Source organism: Patella vulgata, chromosome 4 (genome assembly GCF_932274485.2).
Source record: "Patella vulgata chromosome 4, xgPatVulg1.2, whole genome shotgun sequence".
In the NCBI taxonomy this organism is placed as follows: Eukaryota; Metazoa; Mollusca; class Gastropoda; family Patellidae; genus Patella; species Patella vulgata.
The window spans coordinates 35,188,100-35,208,734 of record NC_065882.2 but is presented as its reverse complement, the minus strand read 5'-3'; the positions used below and the strand labels follow the sequence as shown (position 1 = coordinate 35,208,734).

The 20,635-nt window shown below is 35.5% G+C and overlaps 1 long non-coding RNA gene across 2 annotated transcripts; it reads right to left on the bottom strand.

Annotated features, from left to right (window-relative positions):
• Positions 1 to 11,360: 11,360 nt before the first annotated feature.
• Positions 11,361 to 20,363, bottom strand: LOC126817185 (uncharacterized). 2 transcript variants are annotated; one of them, XR_007678839.2, is made up of 5 exons: positions 20,228 to 20,363; positions 18,289 to 18,380; positions 16,255 to 16,339; positions 15,894 to 16,009; positions 11,361 to 15,224 (listed from the first exon to the last, which is right to left on the bottom strand). It is a non-coding gene; the product is annotated as an uncharacterized LOC126817185 (long non-coding RNA). The 2 variants fall into 2 exon arrangements; XR_007678840.2 differs by having other exon boundaries at positions 18,289 to 18,337; positions 20,228 to 20,308.
• Positions 20,364 to 20,635: the final 272 nt, after the last annotated feature.

Sequence of the window (20,635 nt, the reverse complement as noted above, 5' to 3'; positions counted from 1 at the left end):
ACAAGTTGCCAGTGTTTTCTGTAAAATTCAACAGTAAGTCCGTCGTTACCTGGTGTTTTGTTATTTTTGAATTATTTGAGAGCATTTTGACATTCATAATCACTAACCCTGTGTTCAAATATGTGGGCTAAATTATCTTCAATTACTGGGTGACATAGGTCAAGATGGCGGATTGATGTGTGACGAACAATATTGTCTGAAGAAAATTAACTGGTATTCTGGTTAGAGGGTCCAAGGGGGATCTATTTCCTATAATTTAGGTGTGTTATAACCCCAGGACTGGCGTCCGGCCGGGTATTTTCCTCAGATCATGGACGATCAGGCAGAAAATGGAAATATGACATTCAATGAACAGCAATCCACTACAGGGTATATTGGACAGCCATTTTTGTTGACACAACAACACTGTTCGCCCTACACATCAACACCAAATCACCATTTAACAACCATCACGAGTCCGGTTATAGATAATGACACAAATTACAATCAGCAGGTTCCATTTTGGGCGAATGAACTTTTAGTAAATATGCGAAATTTGACTATGCGACAGCAAGAAATCAATCAACAATTTGAAATATTTAGGACCCAAATTCAACCCGAGATCAGAGCCGTGCAAGAGGCAGTCACTTATTTAAGAAATGAAATTTTAAAGACACGAAATGAAACTATAAGATTGAATGAGATCAAGATGAATTTGGCGTGAGAGTCAAAACAATGGAGGAGAAAAATGAGGAGATGAAATCAGAAATAGTTGGACTAAAAGCTAGATCAATGTCAAATAATCTCATATTTACTAATATCAATGAAGAAGTAGAGGATAGAAACAGGCGAGAAAATCAGAGAGATTTGGAAGATAAAGTTAGAGGGTTTATGAAAGATGTAATGAAGATTCCCAGAGAGAAGGTTGATAGTTTTTTGATAGATAAAGTGAACAGATTTGGTGATCCAAAGAAGAAGCCAAGGAAAGTATGTGTACAGTTTAACAGAGCCAGAGACAAAGATGAAGTGAGGTATAGCACTAAAACATTAAAGGGGTTGGATTTTTTTTGTCTACGAACAGTTTCCACCAGAGATCGAAGAAGAAAGAAGAAAATTGTTGAAAGTAATGAAAGAAAAAAAGAGGGCTGACCCTAATGTGAAAGTGAAACTGTTTTATAATAAATTATTTATAAATGATGAATTATATAAGCAATAGGACAAACAGGGGGGTGGAAAATTTGGATATGTGTCTTTTTGTTCATGGAATTGTCAAAGAGGACTGGTGAAAAAACTCAAGAGCAGTGAATTTGTGAAAGTTTTTGATAACTGTGACATTGTTTACCTCTGTGAATGCTGGGTGGGAGGTAATGCAGAAGTACAATTAAATGATTATGAGACCGTAATTATTAATAGAAAGAAATGTAAAGGTGGGGATAATGTTCTATTTATAAAGAATTCTGTTAAAAGGTATGTCACAATTGTAAAAATTGAATATGATACATTGTTATGGGTAAAATTTGATGGATGTTTACTGAATGTTGATTATGATCTGTTTATATGTTTTGTTTACATCCCCCCAGAAAGAGCAAACTATTATAAACATTATGTTAATGTGAATCTATATGAACAGTTAGAATATGATATTGTTGAATTTAGTACAAAGGGTAGTGTAGCTCTCTTAGGTGATTTTAATAGCAGGATTGGAAATCAATTGGAAAGAATCATAGATGATAAATTAGATAAATGTGTATTAGATAATCTAGAAGAATTTATACAGTATGAAGAAGATGAACAATATACAACATACAGAAGATCTGAAGACACTACTAAGACTAACTTCTTTGGGAATCGCCTATTAAAACTCTGCAGAACTTGTGGACTATCTGTACAAAATGGTAAGACACCTAATAGCGGTAAGATCACAGTCCATAACAAATTAGGAACAAGTGTGATCGACTATCTTATTCATGACCATGAATGTGTTAATATATTTAGTGACTTCGTCATTGGTAACTTCAACGAATTCTCAGACCACGCCCCCTTGTTTTCAGGTATATCATGTGACTCGAGAAAGGTATTTGGGGCAAACTGTGATTGTGCACGTGCTCACGTGACCAAAACCGTTAGCTGGAATGTTGACAGTAAACAGACAATACACTATGACCTATTGAACAGCATCGATACAATACGAGAACACTTATACACATCTATAACTAACGGTATTTCTTCTTCGGAAGTGGTTGATGAATTTGTGTCTTATATTAATAAAATATTTAGAACGTATAGTGTTAAAGGAAATGTGTTTTATAATAAGTGTGAATCCTGTTCGCCAAAAAGGAAAACAAAAAACCACAAACCATGGTTTAACGAAGAATGTCATAAACTTTATAGAATTTATAAAAAAATCACTGTTTAATTTTAATAATAATAGAAGTCGAGCAAATAGAATAACTTTAAGTAAAATAAAAAACGATTACAAGTGTTTAGAGAGACCACTGAAAAGGGACTATGTGAACCATGAGGGGGATATGCTAGAATTACTTCGACGCAAAAATCCTAAATATTTCTACAAAAAGTTAAAGGAAACACAAACTAAATCCACCCACCAAACTAACCAGTGATAATTTTCAGAAATCGTTTAAAGGATTACTGGGTGAAGCCAATGACGTAAATGACTCGTTTGAAGTACCAAATTGTGACATCGATTTGTTAGAAAGGAAGATCAGTGAAAAGGAGGTTGATGATGTAATTAAAAATTCTAAACGGAACAAGAGTTGTGGTGAAGATGAAATAATCAATGAATATTTTAAGGAATTTCGTCCATATTTTGTCCCATGGTTATGTGACCTATTCAACTATGTTTATTCTAGTGGTGATTTTCCTATTTCATGGGCTACTGGTAATATAATTCCAATCTTTAAGAAAGGCGACCCACATGTTACTGGCAACTATCGTGGCATTACCTTGATTAGTCATTTGGGTAAACTTTTCACATCAGTCCTCAATCATCGGATATGCAAGTTGAATGAAGATGTGAAAATCTTATCAGAGTCATTTTTCGGATTTAAATCAGGACATGGGACTGTTGATGCAATATTCGTTCTACAAAATGTTATACATAAGTACTTAGCGAAAAATAAATGCCTATATGCTTGTTTCCTAGACTACTCTTCGGCATTCGACCGGATCGTTCCAGTAAGACTCTGGCAAAAACTGATAGAATTGGGTGTTTACTGGCAATTTTCTCAAAATCCTGAAATCCATGTACTCAAAGTTAATATCTAATGTAAAGTTTAAAGGTGAAATATCAGAATATTTTAATTGTCATACAGGTTTAATGCAAGGAGAGTCTCTGTCTCCAATTCTTTACTCATTTTATGTAAATGATATTGAAAACGAATTACTGGAAAATGGCTGTCAGTCACTAACATTAAATGATATAAACTTGTACTTAATAATGTATGCAGATGATACTGTCCTTTTAAGTGAAACGCCCGAGAATTTACGGAGTATGTTAGATGTGGTAGAATTTTATTGTGAGTCAAATCATCTTAAAGTTAATGAGATGAAGACAAAAATTGTTGTATTTAGGAAGGGGACGAATTTTAAAACACATTCATGGACATTTAAAGATTGTAATATTGAAATTGTTAAAAACTTTAATTACCTAGGTGTTAACTTTAATTATAATTGTAAACCAAATCTTACTTAACAAACAATAGCATCTCAGGGTAATAAAGCATGTTTCAGATTGCACAAAGTAATAAAAGAAAACAGTTACAATATAAAAACAAGCCTTTCATTATTTGATACATATATTGGTTCCATATTAAACTATGGCTGTGAAACATGGGGATACCACCCTGGAAATGATATTGAAAAAGTCCATACTAAATATTGTAAAAGAATACTTGGGGTAAAACTGTCTACAACTAATGCACTCATTTATTATGAACTAGGTAGATTACCTCTATCTTTAATAAGAAAATATAGAATTATTAAATATTGGCTTAAGTTACTGAATACCAACAACGTTGTTCTCCATTCTTGCTACAAGGATATGCTAGCATTACATACGTTCAGTAAGAGTTATAGCCCTTGGATAAATTTTGTTAAGAGTTGTTTAGAAACTTATGGCTTTGGTTACATATCGGAAACACAATCTGTATTTGACGATAAGATATTTTTGAGCGAATTTTATCAGAGAATTAAAGATGTTTATATTCAGTCTTTGTCAGAATACTTTGAAACGTCTTCAAAATGTCTTCTTTATAGAAGTTTGAATGTAGATTTTAAATTACAGTTTTATTTAAAACATCCTATACATTATAAGAATGATATTTGTAAACTTAGAGTAAGCTCACATTGCCTAAAAATTGAGACAGGGAGATATTACAATATAGAGAGAAATGATAGACTTTGTACATTCTGTAATGATTTAGAAATAGAAGATGAATATCATTTTGTCCTAGTCTGTAAATCCCACACAACTTTAAGAGAAAAGTATATAGACACATACTATTGGAAAAACCATCAATGTTTAAATTTATAGAACTGCTGAATAATGATAATTGTATATTGTTAAATAATTTAGGAAAATTTGTACATTTTGCGCTGAAATCTCGGTTATAGAGATGTCCTACATAATTGCACGCCTCTGCCATCACTACTTTAATGTGAACTATTGTTTTGTAAAACCTATATACTATGTATTTGGTAATAAACAATTACAATTACAATAATTTTCGTTTGATAGTTTGCTTACGTTTGCAGTACAATATTGTTTCATTTTTAATTTTAAATTTGAGAAAATCCCATAACCCTCCCTTATCATCTTGATCATGATATGAACTACACCATTCTTTTATCGACTTATTCAATAAGTTATAGTAATTATTATCATTGTTTAAGTCATTATTATAAATCCATAAACCTGGACCTCTTTTTTCATTCACGATAACGCATTCAAGAAAGATTGCGGAGTGATCGCTGACTGTATTACGTATAATAAAGCAAGATGTTACATAATTTTGAGTACTATCCGATGTCAACCAAAAATCACTTGTACTCTGTATAAGTGGTTGGTTTTGTCGCCATGTAAATTGCCGCAGTTTTGGTTTTCGTATTCTGAATATATCTACCAATTCATATTCATTAATAAATTCCTTTAAAGCTGCTAATCCCTTGGATTTTACTCTGTAATTACCCCCACTTCTGTCTAAGTTTGTATCTAACACATTATTGAAGTCTCCCCCCACAAATATTATATCATATTCTTGGTTAGCAAGAGTTTTTGTTAGTGTAATTTCGTAATTTATTAAAATAAATATTTTGATCACTGTCTGATGTTGGACTGTATGTATTTACAAGAACTGTAATTTTTTCATCAACTTATAGTATATCCATTTTCATTTGATATACTTTTAATGACTTTTGGTTTAAAATATAATTCAATAATATTGAGGTTCCAGCTGAATTTGTTGAACCATAAGAGTAGTAAATTGTCCCACCCCATTCTCCCTGCCAAAAGTCTTCATCTTCCCTTGTACTGTGAGTTTCTTGTAAGAATATTATTTGACCCCTTTGCTCTCTTAGCCATAGGTATACTTTTTCTCTCTTGTGTTTATTACGAAGTCCCCTGACATTTAGTGAGAGTGCCCTTATTCCTGCCATTTTAACGGACAATATTGTATTTTTTAAATTATCTTCGAGATGTTATTTAAGGTAATATTGATGTTTTTTATGGTTATACATTTAATAATGATGTTTAAGTGGTTGTATATTAACGTATGCATATTATATGGTGCTTGTTGAAACTGGTTTGTTATAATTCGCATTGGCTTCATTCTCCTAGGTTGTTAAATTGGAGAGATGTGCACAAGGTGTTCTACGCTATAAGTATAAGTAAAACAATCTATATTTTGTATTGATTATACCATTGCGCATACCTATTTTAAGTCATTATCTAGTGATAATGATATGTAATATTGCATGATATAAATATATAAATGATATAAATATAATAGTTCGTAGTTATTTATAGTAATTATAATTTTTTAAAGATAAACTTCAAAACAGGTTCCCAACGTTATTGTATATTCGCTCATTCAAATAAGAGTAGTGAAGGGGTGCGTCTGTGGTGTCACTCCTTCACCGCCTCCACCCCCGCGGACTTTCTCGATAGGAAAACCCCCATTTAATTAAATATATTCGTTGAGTGATTATCACTAATTCTGTGACTGGTATTTATAAATTGTATTTTAGTCCTAATTTCCAGTCCGTAGCGTAGCGTAACAATGTATTTGCCTGGTTATTAGTGTCTACAGATAACCGATTTGGGTCCGTGCATGCATCTGTAAACAATAACTTTTATATCATGCTTTAAAGATCCATAGACTGCTTTCTTTGATCAAAAGGGGCCGACATGAGCTGACTCGAAAATTTTCGAATAAGTTATCTTAATTTTTACCCTTCCTTTAGATTTCGCATAAACCTGACCATTGTAATACCACGATCTTTCTACACAGTCCCTGTTATTAGCCCTATTCATCAAACTCAGATTGGATTTAGTAATATCGTCAGTAAATTTCACGTTTTTTTCAGCTACCGTTTTCTTGTGCATCATTAAGTTTCGTTTTGATTCCGAATTTGACATTTTAACTAATATCAGACCAGGTTTATCAAAACTTCTGGAAGGGAGGGGGTGAATGGCCGTTATGTCTGTGGGTGGTACCGAAACTCCAATATATTTGTGAACAAAATTCGTGAATGTTTCTTTCATAGATTCGTCACTGTCAGGAAAATGTATGCCTGATACTCGGATATTGTTTTTGCGAGAATATTGTTCGTTATAATTCGCCATTCTTATGGCCTCATTTATTCTCTGTCGCTCAGTTTCGCTCGTTTCCTTCAATTCGTTAAAGTCAGCCCTTGGTTTATCATTTTCCTTCCTTAGAAGTTCATTTTCTTTTAGTGTAGTATCAAGCTTTTCGTGAATTGCATTAAATTCTTGTTTGAAGCTTAGCAAGACAGAACTAGTAATATCACTGACTATTGTTTTGATATCATCCTTTGTTAACATATTATTTTTCATTATTGTGAGTTTATTATTCATATCTGTCATTTCTCCAGTAGTTAGGCTTTGTCGTCTTTGATCAGTATATACTTTCTTAGACGATCCCCTAGTGCCAGAAGACATTATTTTTGTAGTAGTATGAGTTCTCTTAAGGTTTTTATTTTAAACGCGTGTGTCACTTTAACTCCCAGGCTAGTTATACAGTCACACGATACTATAACAATATACTATGCTTGTCAGTCTATAAATAGGTCAACATCTTTAATTTATAAAACATAACTCACGTACAAGCTAACGCCTTTACCGATCTTCGTTATATATTTACTAGGTATTCACAGAAGTATATATTATATGGTTACCGACTTTTAGTAGATAGTAGATATTACATAAAAGCACCTATACACATCTGTGTGTGTTGTTATTAGGTTGCCATGGTTTGGCCTTTCCCGATCTTCGTTATATATTTACTAGGTATTCACAGAAGTATACATTATATGGTTACCGACTTTTAGTAGATAGTTTCACATATTTTAAAGAATATTACATAAAAGCACCTATAAACATCTGTGTGTGTTGTTGTTAGGTTGCCATGGTTTGGCCAATTCTAATAATTATTGTATATCAACTTATCTGAATATCAAATGCATTATTTTGACTCCTCGGACGACTTAGCTGTTGTGGGCGTATGTTTCGTTGCCTGGCAAGCTATCTTTGTAGATGGGGGCAATACTGTCTCTTTTCCAGCAATCCGGATATATAGATGCATCAAACAGTGTTTGAAACAGTCGATGAAGAGGATATTTCAAAGAAAGGGCTATATATTACAGAATAAAATTGTTAATGTTGCCCGGCCCAATTGATTTTTTACTATTAATTGAAAGACATGTACCTTCCCTTCGATATCAGCAAATTGCAAATTTCCTTCCAGATAAATTTGGCAAGGAGTGGGCTAAACGTGTCAGTACACAGCGAGATGAAATAATCATTTAGACCATTCGTTTTCTCTGCATTTTCAAAATATATCGTATCATTCGAATTTAATTGAGGAATTTCCGTGGATGAGTTACCTCTCTTGAAAGAAATATTTTTTTTTTTACCGAAGACCACCAATTGGAATCACCAAATTTATTTTCGTTTATCTTATCATCAAGCTTTGAGTAATACTGACTTTTAGATTTTCGTATTTCACGTGGTTTCTTTTTTTTCAAAAATCAAGCCCATCGTATGGAAGATTTGATATTTAAGTTTTTTTATGGACCCTGTTACGACAACGAATAAGTCGACGAATATTTCCATTCATCCATTTGGGATCGTTTTGTCTTACTGTTACGACTATGTTTGGCACAAATTGATGAACTCCAGATAAGATAACCTCAGTCACTTTTTCCGTTTGCTTGTGGAGACATGATTCAGTCTCGAATAAAGAATTCCAGACCTAGGACACAATGAAATTGTTGAAGTCCACGGCATTTATTTCTTCATATCTCAGAAAACAGTTTGAATGAGGTTTACTGACATATAACTGGAAAACTATAGGGCAGTGGTGGCTGATACCAGATTCCAAAACATGAACTTCTTTTATGTCGTCAGGGTAACTAACAATAGCCAGGTCAATTAATGATGAAGAATTTGGCTGAATGCGAGTGGGATCTATGTATTATTCCATGTACCTTACTTATCTTTGATGATGGAAGGAAATCTTGATTAAATTCACCTAGTATTAAGGTCGGAGACAGAGATACAACTATCTCCAATTAGATTCTAATACCCAGTCTTTGGTGCAGGAGGGCGATAGAATATACCCACAAGAAACGTATTACTGTTGAGTATGAATTCGATCCACACAGCTTCAAGTTTGTTAATTATGAGGCCTTGGCGTACACTGCCAGATCCCCACCTCTACAACCTTCCCTATTCACAAACAAAGGGGGATGACAGCCACTTATACTAACGTCCGAGGGTGAGGTTGGAGCATCGAACTACGTTTCTAAGAAAGTTAGAATATCATGTCCGTTTGGTTCACAGGATATTTGATCTAACTTGTGTTTAAGACTTCTGGTTATTAAATGAATTTAGTAAATATTTTTTCTTGGTCCTGGATTTGAATGAATATCTCCACATACCAGTAATAAATGCTGGAAAGAAATAAGTATATGAAGCGGGGTGCGGTTTTCAATAAAATTAAGGTAGACAACTACGAGAATATAAGTTCTACCACTTACACCATATTTTTGTACAAAATATTTAAGTGACTGCACTATGAAAAGTGGTGAGAATTGGTAGCAGGATGGTCATGTAATACGTGTAGTGCGTTAGATGTTGATAACCTTTAATGGATATCGAAGAGGGGACAAAGGAAATTAACGTAAACGTAAATATTAAACAATAAATATGTACAAATAAATCAATACTGTAGTTCATGTCGATTTATAAAGGAAAACAAAAGTAAACTAAAAAACAAATTAAGCCAACAAAAAGAAATGACCCAAGTAAACAGCAAAAATAGGAAAACATGTGTAAACTATATGGATATTATGACTAATGAGTAATATTTAAAAGAAAATGTATATTGTTGTTATTAGGATTCTTATAGGCTCCAGCGTTATAAGTTTCTAGTAATAAGTGTAATGGAGGACGTTATTATTTTTTATGTTATTGGTTAAGTGAGACCTAGATTTGTGATTCGAAAGCATTTTGTCAGTGTAATAACAACATTTACAAAATAGACATTTACCTAACCGATTTTGTTTTCTATTTGGTATTCAACAATGTACAAAATGCATACATATATGAATACTGATATAATTTGTTGTGTGATATTTAAGGGGGTCGTACCAGGTTGATTTAAGTTTAAGAAAGCCAAATATGGTAATCGAGGTTTGACAGGCGACCCCGTACAACCGGGGAATCGAAACAACGCCAGTTGACTCAATGACAGACTGTATGATACAGCGCGCACGTGCTAACCATTCCGATATCCAACCCCCCGTTATTTTGTGTAAGTTCAACTTCAGTTACCCTATCGGTGATACAATTTAGACGGTCACTGATCAGTTTTACAAGACCATTCTTCATATCTTTGACAGCCGATTTAACAGCTTTATCTACGATCTTATTTAGCGATTCTTCATCTATAAAAGAGTTTAGTATACTATCTGAATCGTTAATATACTATTTGAATCTTCAGCATCCATTTTAATTATATGTGACGACTGTAGTATATTAAAGCTTTTCAATACGTGTGGACTTTGTCCTTGTCAGGGTGTGTTCGTATTTATGTTGCCAATATTATTTCACTGTTCACTGTACAAATTACATATGCTATCAGTTCAAAATACGTATGTTTCACAATTATACTGAATACAGTATAATAGTTATTTTGCACATTACACTTCTCCATTCTGCATTATGCATAATAGACAAAATGCATAATAGAACTTAGCATATTGGAACATATACCTTATATGGGATCTACGACGAAACTAATTTGCATATAGAAAAAAGTCCGCCGGACTAGGACGGAAATTAATAATTTGGGCGATCAATCTACAAGGTCAATGGACAGAGATCAAGCTGGCATACAATGAGTCGACTAACCATGCCATAAGAGCGAATTAGCTGGATGACCATGACGTCTGTGAAATCATGCGCTCGGTATGGCTAATCCGAGCCTTCGACCCCCCGCCCCCCTCGCCTTCAATTCAACATTAATCTTCTTATCCTTTTTTCAAAGTAGGGCAAGTAGGGAAGACGCTGGCTCGCTAGCCTGTAGGCATCCTCGGTTACCCAGTGTACTCATTCCGTTCTACTACACTATACCCTGGGTTAATCTATGGGGGAGACACGTTTTGAAGTTATCCGCCCTTGATGATTGTGCTATTTTTATCGACCAATCCCATAAATTGTTATTTGAAAAGGAAGTTTGCAAAGGGAAGTAACTCTCATCTGACAATGTTAGGAGTTGGCCTATTTTAAATGCGTAATTATTAACAACCAATTATATGTTATGTTAATGAAGACCAGACGTTCATATAATAATGTAGGGTCATTAGTTTTATTTAGAATCCTTCGGTCGTTCCCGGAAATTTATGTCCACGTGATATCGTAGACAAGTTCTTGTGAATCAAATTGCCAAGTAAAAGTTCAATAATAATAAACATAACAGAATGACATATTTCAGACAAAATACGAATAGTAATAATAATAACAAAAGTCAAACATATAGATGTTCTTTGAAATCAACAACACATACTACAGATTTTGATAATATAATTAAATATAAATAAATTATACATATATACATTATTTACATAAATCATTCAGTAAATGGACATGAATATGGTTATCTACCCTTATAAAAGGAAGGCGGAACGATTGGTTTGTAAACTGTTTTCTGATTGGTTCGAAGACTGTAGCTATATTCTAGGCCAGGGCAGATAATTTGAAATCGTGAAAACCCTATGGATTAAGCCAGGGTATAGTGGAGTAGAACGGAATGAGTACACTGGGTAACCGAGGATGGCCTGTAGGTCGCGTATTCGATCCTTGCATTGGCCGAGAAAGTATATCGTTGTTTTTCCACGTGGTTTCACCTTGTCAGTGGTGCAGGAAAGAGGGCCTGACAAGGACAGCTGTCTAGTCGTTTGGATGTGACGAAAAACCGATGTCCTGTGTATACTTTATCGTGCACGTAAATGAAATGAAATGAAATGAAATGGGGTTTAACGTCCTACTGTTCTGCGCCGAAATGCCAGAAAATTATTTAAATAATTGAAAAGAAACATGAACCTGGGGCCTGTTTCACGAAATTTTAACTAAGATAAAATCCAAATTTTAGTAATTTGATTGGATAATATTAGATTGATTTTAGTGCTTAGCCAATCAAAATTGAAGTATCTACTAAAATTTGGATTTTATCTTAGTTAAAATTTCGTGAAACAGGGCCCAGTTCTTTAGTGATACGTAACATGATATCTAGAATTCGTATTAAGATAGGTACATGTATGATTACTTTAAATATTCCCACCCGACTTTGATCGTTTTTCTTTTCCCTTGTCAGTGATGCAGGACGGAGGGCCTGACAAAGACAACAGTAGTTGTGAGGCTACTTTATTTCTTTCGTCTGTGTTTCTATTTAGGGCATTTTATGATAATTGTTTTCTATTATGTGAAGTGTCTTTGCTCTATTGTGTCCGTGGGTGTTTATTTCTATTGTTTGAAATGGATATTTTGATCTTTTGTGGGCACTTGGTGATTATTGCTTGAACGTCTGTTGCTATGAAAATATAAATAATATGTCTATTTTAGGTCCAGTTGTTTGACCGCTTGGCTATTGATGCAACCGATGGTTTTTGTTTAGTGGCCTGTAGCAGACGACATATTTGGTTCAATGCGTTGAACAGTCACGTGCTACACAGCTGGTGTTTAGTTAAATTTGCCTCGTGATTTCGAAAATCAAATATATATATAGAATTATTAAGTCATAAAATTACAAGAAATCGATATAAATTGTAATATATTAATCTAAAACGCTTGGAGAAATACAAAGAATTCATGTACACAAATAAAAGCAAATGTCACAGTATATTAAACAAATAAAAATAAAAATCACAACTTCATGTACACTAATATTGAAAAATGAAAAATAAGATGATATATATACTATTCAAAAAAAGTAGGGGATATTTGATTTTGGGGGCATAATACTAAAATATGCAAATGACTACGAAAAAAGTCACTATAGAACCTAACAGAAGAAACATTTCCAGTTACATGTGACGCCCAAACGCACCAATAGCTACCGCGTGGAATGCAGTTGATGCTTGGGATCATCATGGGGGTCCAACCCAAGATTTGCACGACTCTGACTTTGAATGTTACAGTCATTGTGGCATTGAATTCCAGGGTGGAAACATCAGTTTAATTGTTTTAGTGACCAGAAAACAAATTTTGATATGCGTCGGCTTACCCAAAATGAAAGGTTACGTGCCCTTGGCATGCTACAGATCGGCACAACACAGGCGGTTGTGGCGCGGACGATGAATGTTTCTCAGTCTGTCATAAGCAGGCTATGGTCCAGATACCGTGATACACAATCTGTACAGGACAGACCACGCTCAGGTCGACCAAGGGCGACAACTCAAGCCCAGGATCGATTTATCCGTACCTTGGCCTTGAGAAATCGTGTCATCACAGCAAATCAGATCAGCGCTCGTCTTCAAACAGACACTGGTGTGAGAGTGAGTGGCCAGACGATTCGGAATCGACTGCATAGGGGTCACCTTCGCGCTCGACGTCCTCGCGTGATCCCTTGTTTGAGAGATCATCACATTCAGGCAAGACGTCGTTGGTGTAGGGATCGTCAACACTGGGATAATCGACGCTGGAGCAATGTGATGTTTTCAGATGAGTCAAGGTTCACTGTTGATTTTTTGGACAGACGTAGGAGGGTGTGGCGTCGTCGAAACGAGCGCTTCCAAGACGTTAACGTCATCAGACATGATCGATTTGGGGGTGGTTCTGTTATGGTGTGGGGAGGCACTGAGTCCCGACCTCTCCCCCATCGAGCATGTCTGGGACATGCTTGGACAGAGGTTACGTCAACGTCAACAACGTCCTGCCAATGTCCAAGAACTTGCTGCTGCGTTGCAACAGGAATGGGACAATCTGGACCAAAATGACCTTAGAGGTCTCATTAGGAGTATGCCACGTCGGATAAATGCTTGTTTGGCAAACAGAGGAGGATTTACCCGTTACTGACTTGGTTGTGATGCTGTGGTAACTTTGCTGTTTGACCCCGGGTATCATTTTACCCTTATAATGGTCAGTCTGTGCCTTACTTAGTCTAACGATCATTTGGAATAAATCGATGAATGTGAACTTCATTTCATTTTGTCATTTGTTTCTTCGTCAGTTTCATTAGGTGACTTTAATAACACTTAAAAATCAAATATCCCCTACTTTTTTTGAATAGTATATATATTTAGAATTAAAAATATTATAAACATTTGTCTCCTTTAAAAAGTCTAGTATAGACACGGTTGGGCAAATAATTGATTTAACGATTGGCAACGGTAATGCTCCGATCTGATGTCCTTAAGAAACTTGCACTCGCTTTAAGATGAAAATGTGAGTTAAAAATGTTTGACCTATACGAGAGCGACACAAAACAACCTCATCTCTCCTGTTGGTTCTTTAGCAGTTTGGCCAATCTCCCAAGAGAGGCTTAATATGATGAAGTTTGTTAGTGCCTGCAAGATCCCGAGATCGTTGCCAACGGCCATATATGAAATTGTTTGTTGGAGCTTCAAATCCTTATATGGTATTAAAAAGGGTGATTGGGGGAGATATAAAGCAGCTTTGGCAGCAAAATCTGCATGATCATCCCCCCTTAGATCAACGTGACTGGGGAGCCAGCAAAAGACGATGTCTTTGCTGTTAACTCGTAAGATAGTAGCAGACAATAAAAATCTGCTACTAATGGGTGTTCAGGCTGTTTATTGTTTATTGCTTGCAGCGAGGACAGAGAATCGGTAAAAATGATGTACTGTAGTAGATGCGATGATTGAATGAACTCCAAGGCCTGGAGAATGACCTGGAGCTCTGCTGTAAATATTGAAGCAGCAGGTGGAAGACACACAGAAATGGTCTCAGATGGCGTCACGGTAGCCTAAGTTACCCGATCACCATCCTTAGAACCATCTGTGTAAATATGAGCATAATCACCATACTTAGATCTCATCTCTCTAAATAGAGATTGAGAGATAAAGCCCACGGTGGAGTCCTAAAGAAAGGGATATTCGCAATAATGTCAAGGCTGATACCAGCCTCCGAAACATCAAAATGGCGACAGGCAGGTAGACACAGTTATCGGAGCTCTTAGTAAAATAAGTATATCTACATAAATGTACAATCCCCTGTAGTATTAAACATATCAGTTGATAAGAGTGGGTTTACTTGTTGATCGAGCGAGGAAATTTGTTTTTCTGGGATTGTAATAAACGAACTGGTGTCGACTCTGTGTGAAAAAACAACAAAACATACAATTATCACTGCTGTGACGTCATTTTATTTTGAGCTGTACGGCTAGTTTCACCCGACAACAGAAATCTGCCAACAACGAGAGCAGTGGAGATACTGTTCATACTGCAGACTCATTTCTTCATTCATTCTGGTAAGAAACAAAAGAACATTTTTAAAATCACTCTTTACAATACTGTCAACAACAATGGCCGACCACAACACTAACACAGACCCACCATCACCCAAGCTGTTGTCCAGAAAGCCAGGAACAAAAGAATGAATAGTCAGTCTCCTTCAGACCTTCAAAAGGAATATATGTCATATGAAACAACTACGGGAGAATTACTAAAAAAGACAAAACAAGTTGACCTTTCCTCATTCTTCAGTAAACAACCATTAGCTGAAGACAGTAACGAAGGGAGTATAGATACCCTCCCCTGTACTCCCCCGCCGCCAGACCCCTTCAATACTGACATGACTCAATCAAAGGAATCAACTCAAAATTTCCATGAAAATATCATCAGCGATTGTCTTGAAAAATCAATATCTGGGTTATCAGACAAAATTGCACAGGCCTTTACCCTTCCCCAAATTCAAAATATGTTGTCTGCTATTATACAGGATATCCTGTGCCAACAACTTAAAACAATTGTTGATCCCCTGAAAAATGAAATCAACAAACTAAAGGATGACCTTGCAGCTACAACACTCCAACTCCATTATGAAATAAAAGAAAAATGTGATGATATGGAAGAAGAAATTGCATAAGGATTGGAGGGATAATAGAAAAACCGGGTGAAAATATTGAACAACTAACCTTGCAAGTCTTGGAAAATGTCATTCCAGATTAACATCTGTCAATATTGAAAACTGTCACAGAGTAGGTCCCAAATCATCAATTTTCCCCCGCCAGATCATAGCAAGGCTAAGCTCCTACAAAACCAAAAAAAGAATTATGATAAACAAAAAGGTGGTAAACCAATCTCCAGGAAACATTTACATAAATGAAGACCTAAGAAAACACAGAGCATATATGTTTAAACAAGCCAGGAACTCCTTCAAAGATAAACATATTAAGGGGTGCTGGACTATTGATGGTAAGCTTTTCATCTGCCTATTCCCAGCTAATGAAGAAGTCCAAGGCAAGATAATGCTCCTAAGAAGATTAATAGACTTACCTGGATATGTACCGTCAGCAAGTGAACTTCGAGAGTATGAACTTGGCATTACCAGCTAATTATTTTCACCAGTAACCATTGTATCCTTTAATAAAATACATTATAAATATTATGAATAAAAAATATGACCAAAGATGTAAATAACTCACTGTAGCATTTAAAGCATATCTATTTAGAATGAGTAGGTACTGCAAAATCTATTACCAAGTATTATAACCGTGTAGCCCATAAACAATACCATGAATTTAGGCCCAGCAAGACAGGTATTTTGCTAAATGACTAAACGATTATTGCAAAATCTAGCTTGTTGTGTCTTCGGAGACTGGACAACAAAATTAGTTTCGATGAGTCAGAAATAACAGTCATTAACTTATTAAGATCCTATACTAATATGAATTATCTTATGTTGTAGTTTCTGATTGTATTAATGTAACATTTATATCATATGCTATGACGCCTCTATTTTCTGAATCAGATATTCTCATATTGTGTATAATATAAAGATATTGATTGTAAATGATGTGTATAAAAATCAGATAAGTCTGCTTTACCTTTTAAATTACCTGTACAGATATATATGCATAAGTTAATGTTAAAACAACCTGATAATAATAAAAATTGAGATCAGCCCTCTTAATCAAACAGGGTGAAAAGTTTGTACTTTGCCCTGATCAGACATGATAAATATATCACTGATTTTAGTTGAAAGTTGCACTGACAGTATGTTGTTACACTGTATTTTTTGGGACTGTTTTTCTTTCCCCAAAGAAAAAGGGGAAATTAACCAGTATCATAAATTATATGCCACCATATAACATCTTGATAAATAAGCATGGTCTTCAAACTGGTAAAATAGTTTCTAACCTGTTAGCTTGCTAAGGCTAAATATCTAATTATACAAGATCTAATGTTAACTGGCTCTCTATTAGAGACTTGTCTCTACAAATCACTGAAGACCTTTAAACAGCACAAACAGCATTAAATGTATTGCATATGTGATTGTCTCTAATAGTTCAAGAAAGTCTGAAAACTGCCTTTTTCATTTCTTCTGCAGAGATCCCTCATTTTTCATTTCTTCTGCAGAGATCCCTCACACTAATAGTAAGACTCCCAATCTTCTCTGTCAATAGCCTGGTTTAGCAGGCAAGGACCTAATAGTTCAAGTAAGTTCGAAAATGCATCTTTCAAGAATCTACTTCCCTCACATTAATAGCAAGAACCAAAACCTACTGTGATCATTATTTGTCTTAGCTATGGGACCCCACACACCATGTTACTCGCTTGTGACCCCGCTTGAGTTTATGTCTGAACTGTGTATATACATACATTTCCATACTCCATATATGTATGTAACTTCCATTATGTATGTACTGGTACTTTATCATTATAATAATACTTCAATATGTATGACCTTCATCGCTATAGAATCATATCAATATGTATATACTTTATAAATATAGCAATATAAAAATATGTATGCACTTCATTAGTATACTAAATATATCATATATGTATGTACCTTATCAACTTACATAGTAATGTATCAATAAGTATGTATTTTAATCAATACTTTGACGAATGAATATATGTGGGCCTTATCAATAAAGTAATATATAAATATATGAATGTAACCAATATACATGTACTTGTCTGATAGAATAGCTCAAAATTAATATGTCACTAACCAAAGTATATAATATGACAACCATCAAATCTATTAACCCTCTAAGAAAGTGAAAATGCAAAGCATGTATGATGTGTATTACATCCAATTATGTATAACTCAAGTCTTATAGGGAATTCAGGCTCATGAAAGCATCACCTGTAATGGACTCAATGTTTTTTTGTTTGTTTTTTTTTTTTTTTTTTTTATATGCTGGAGGCTAAAGGTGTAAATTAACATGCACTAACTGTAGACAACTCTTACCAACATTATTCTAATTAGGGTATAAAGCATTAAATACATTTTCCAAGCTGGAGCAGAGCAATGGTACTACTAAATGTGGATAATTATATTATAAAATCAGTACTTACCAATGCAAGTCTAGTAGTAGTACCTATACTGTTAGTAAGCCTTTAACATCTAAATTAAAAAAACATCTTCATAATATTTACACACCATCTATCTGAAAATAATGATCTATAATATACATGAAAATATTAATAATGAAATGCCAGAACCTAGTGTGCATTTGAACAAGAAGTAAGTATTCCCTGGACCTTAGCTAAACAATAATAATAGCCCTACTAATATTATAATACTATTATATACTATTCAAAAAAAGTAGGGGATATTTGATTTTTAAGTGTTATTAAAGTCACCTAATGAAACTGACGAAGAAACAAATGACAAAATGAAATGAAGTTCACATTCATCGATTTATTCCAAATGATCGTTAGACTAAGTAAGGCAAAGACTGACCATTATAAGGGTAAAATGATACCCGGGGTCAAACAGCAAAGTTACCACAGCATCACAACCAAGTCAGTAACGGGTAAATCCTCCTCTGTTTGCCAAACAAGCATTGATCCGACGTGGCATACTCCTAATGAGACGTCTATGGTCATTTTGGTCCAGATTGTCCCATTCCTGTTGCAACGCAGCAGCAAGTTCTTGGACATTGGCAGGACGTTGTTGACGTTGACGTTACCTCTGTCCAAGCATGTCCCAGACATGCTCGATGGGGGAGAGGTCGGGACTCAGTGCTGGCCAAGGTAATGTGGTGATGTTCTGTTGTTGGAGGTAACCTGTAACGATCCTGGCCCTGTGACATCTTGCGTTGTCATCCTGGAAGATGAAACGGCGGCCATGACGTCGTGCGAACGGCACAACATGAACTGCCAAGATGTTGTCCCGGTAGTACTGGCCTGTAACACGCCCTGCAACAACATGTAAAGCCGTTCTTCCAGCAACAGTGATGCCTCCCCACACCATAACAGAACCACCCCCAAATCGATCATGTCTGATGACGTTAACGTCTTGGAAGCGCTCGTTTCGACGACGCCACACCCTCCTACGTCTGTCCAAAAAATCAACAGTGAACCTTGACTCATCTGAAAACATCACATTGCTCCAGCGTCGATTATCCCAGTGTTGACGATCCCTACACCAAAGACGTCTTGCCTGAATGTGATGATCTCTCAAACAAGGGATCACGCGAGGATGTCGGGCGCGAAGGTGACCCCTATGCAGTCGATTCCGAATCGTCTGGCCACTCACTCTCACACCAGTGTCTGTTTGAAGACGAGCGCTGATCTGATTTGCTGTGATGACACGATTTCTCAAGACCAAGGTACGGATAAATCGATCCTGGGCTTGAGTTGTCGCCCTTGGTCGACCTGAGCGTGGTCTGTCCTGTACAGATTGTGTATCACGGTACCTGGACCATAGCCTGCTTATGACAGACTGAGAAACATTCATCGTCCGCGCCACAACCGCCTGTGTTGTGCCGATCTGTAGCATGCCAAGGGCACGTAACCTTTCATTTTGGGTAAGCCGACGCATATCAAAATTTGTTTTCTGGTCACTAAAACAATTAAACTGATGTTTCCACCCTGGAATTCAATACCACAATGACTGTAACATTCAAAGTCAGAGTCGTGCAAATCTTGGGTTGGACCCCCATGATGATCCCAAGCATCACCTGCATTCCATGCGGTAGCTATTGGTGCGTTTGGGCGTCACATGTAACTGGAAATGTTTCTTCTGTTAGGTTCTATAGTGACTTTTTTCGTAGTCATTTGCATATTTTAGTATTATGCCCCCAAAATCAAATATCCCCTACTTTTTTTGAATAGTATAATAGTAATAATGGTAAACCAGAACCATCACAAATTATGTTGAATGGGGCTTATCGAAGCACTACTGTGACATAACATGTACCCATATTTGTTCATATAGCCCTGGCAATTTCCATACTAATTATATGTAAGTACAGAAATCATTTAATAAAAACAACTGCTATTTACTCACCTATTCTAACGGCGTAGTCACGAATCCATACTTGATCTGTTTACACGCGGCTTCACGTGATAGTCTCGATTGATAGACCCTTCTGTTGTGAGTGCAAAGATGTCTCCTGTTGTCCAGTCTTCCAAACCTTTTCCATGTTTTATTATTCGCATCTGTTACATGAAATAGCTCCCCTTTCAATTAGATAATTTTACTTTCTACATTTTGTAGATATAAATATAAACTACTATATGTAATTTTAAAACATAATCTGCTCCGATATCTTGATGTTTTAAACCATACCCGCAGTCATATTGTTTCATGTCTACAAGAAATGTACATATTATATTCATTTTTTTATGTACTATAGACCGTCTTAATGTTGCTCTACTCTTTACTTGTAAATATTTTTTTTACCTTTTGTTGTGC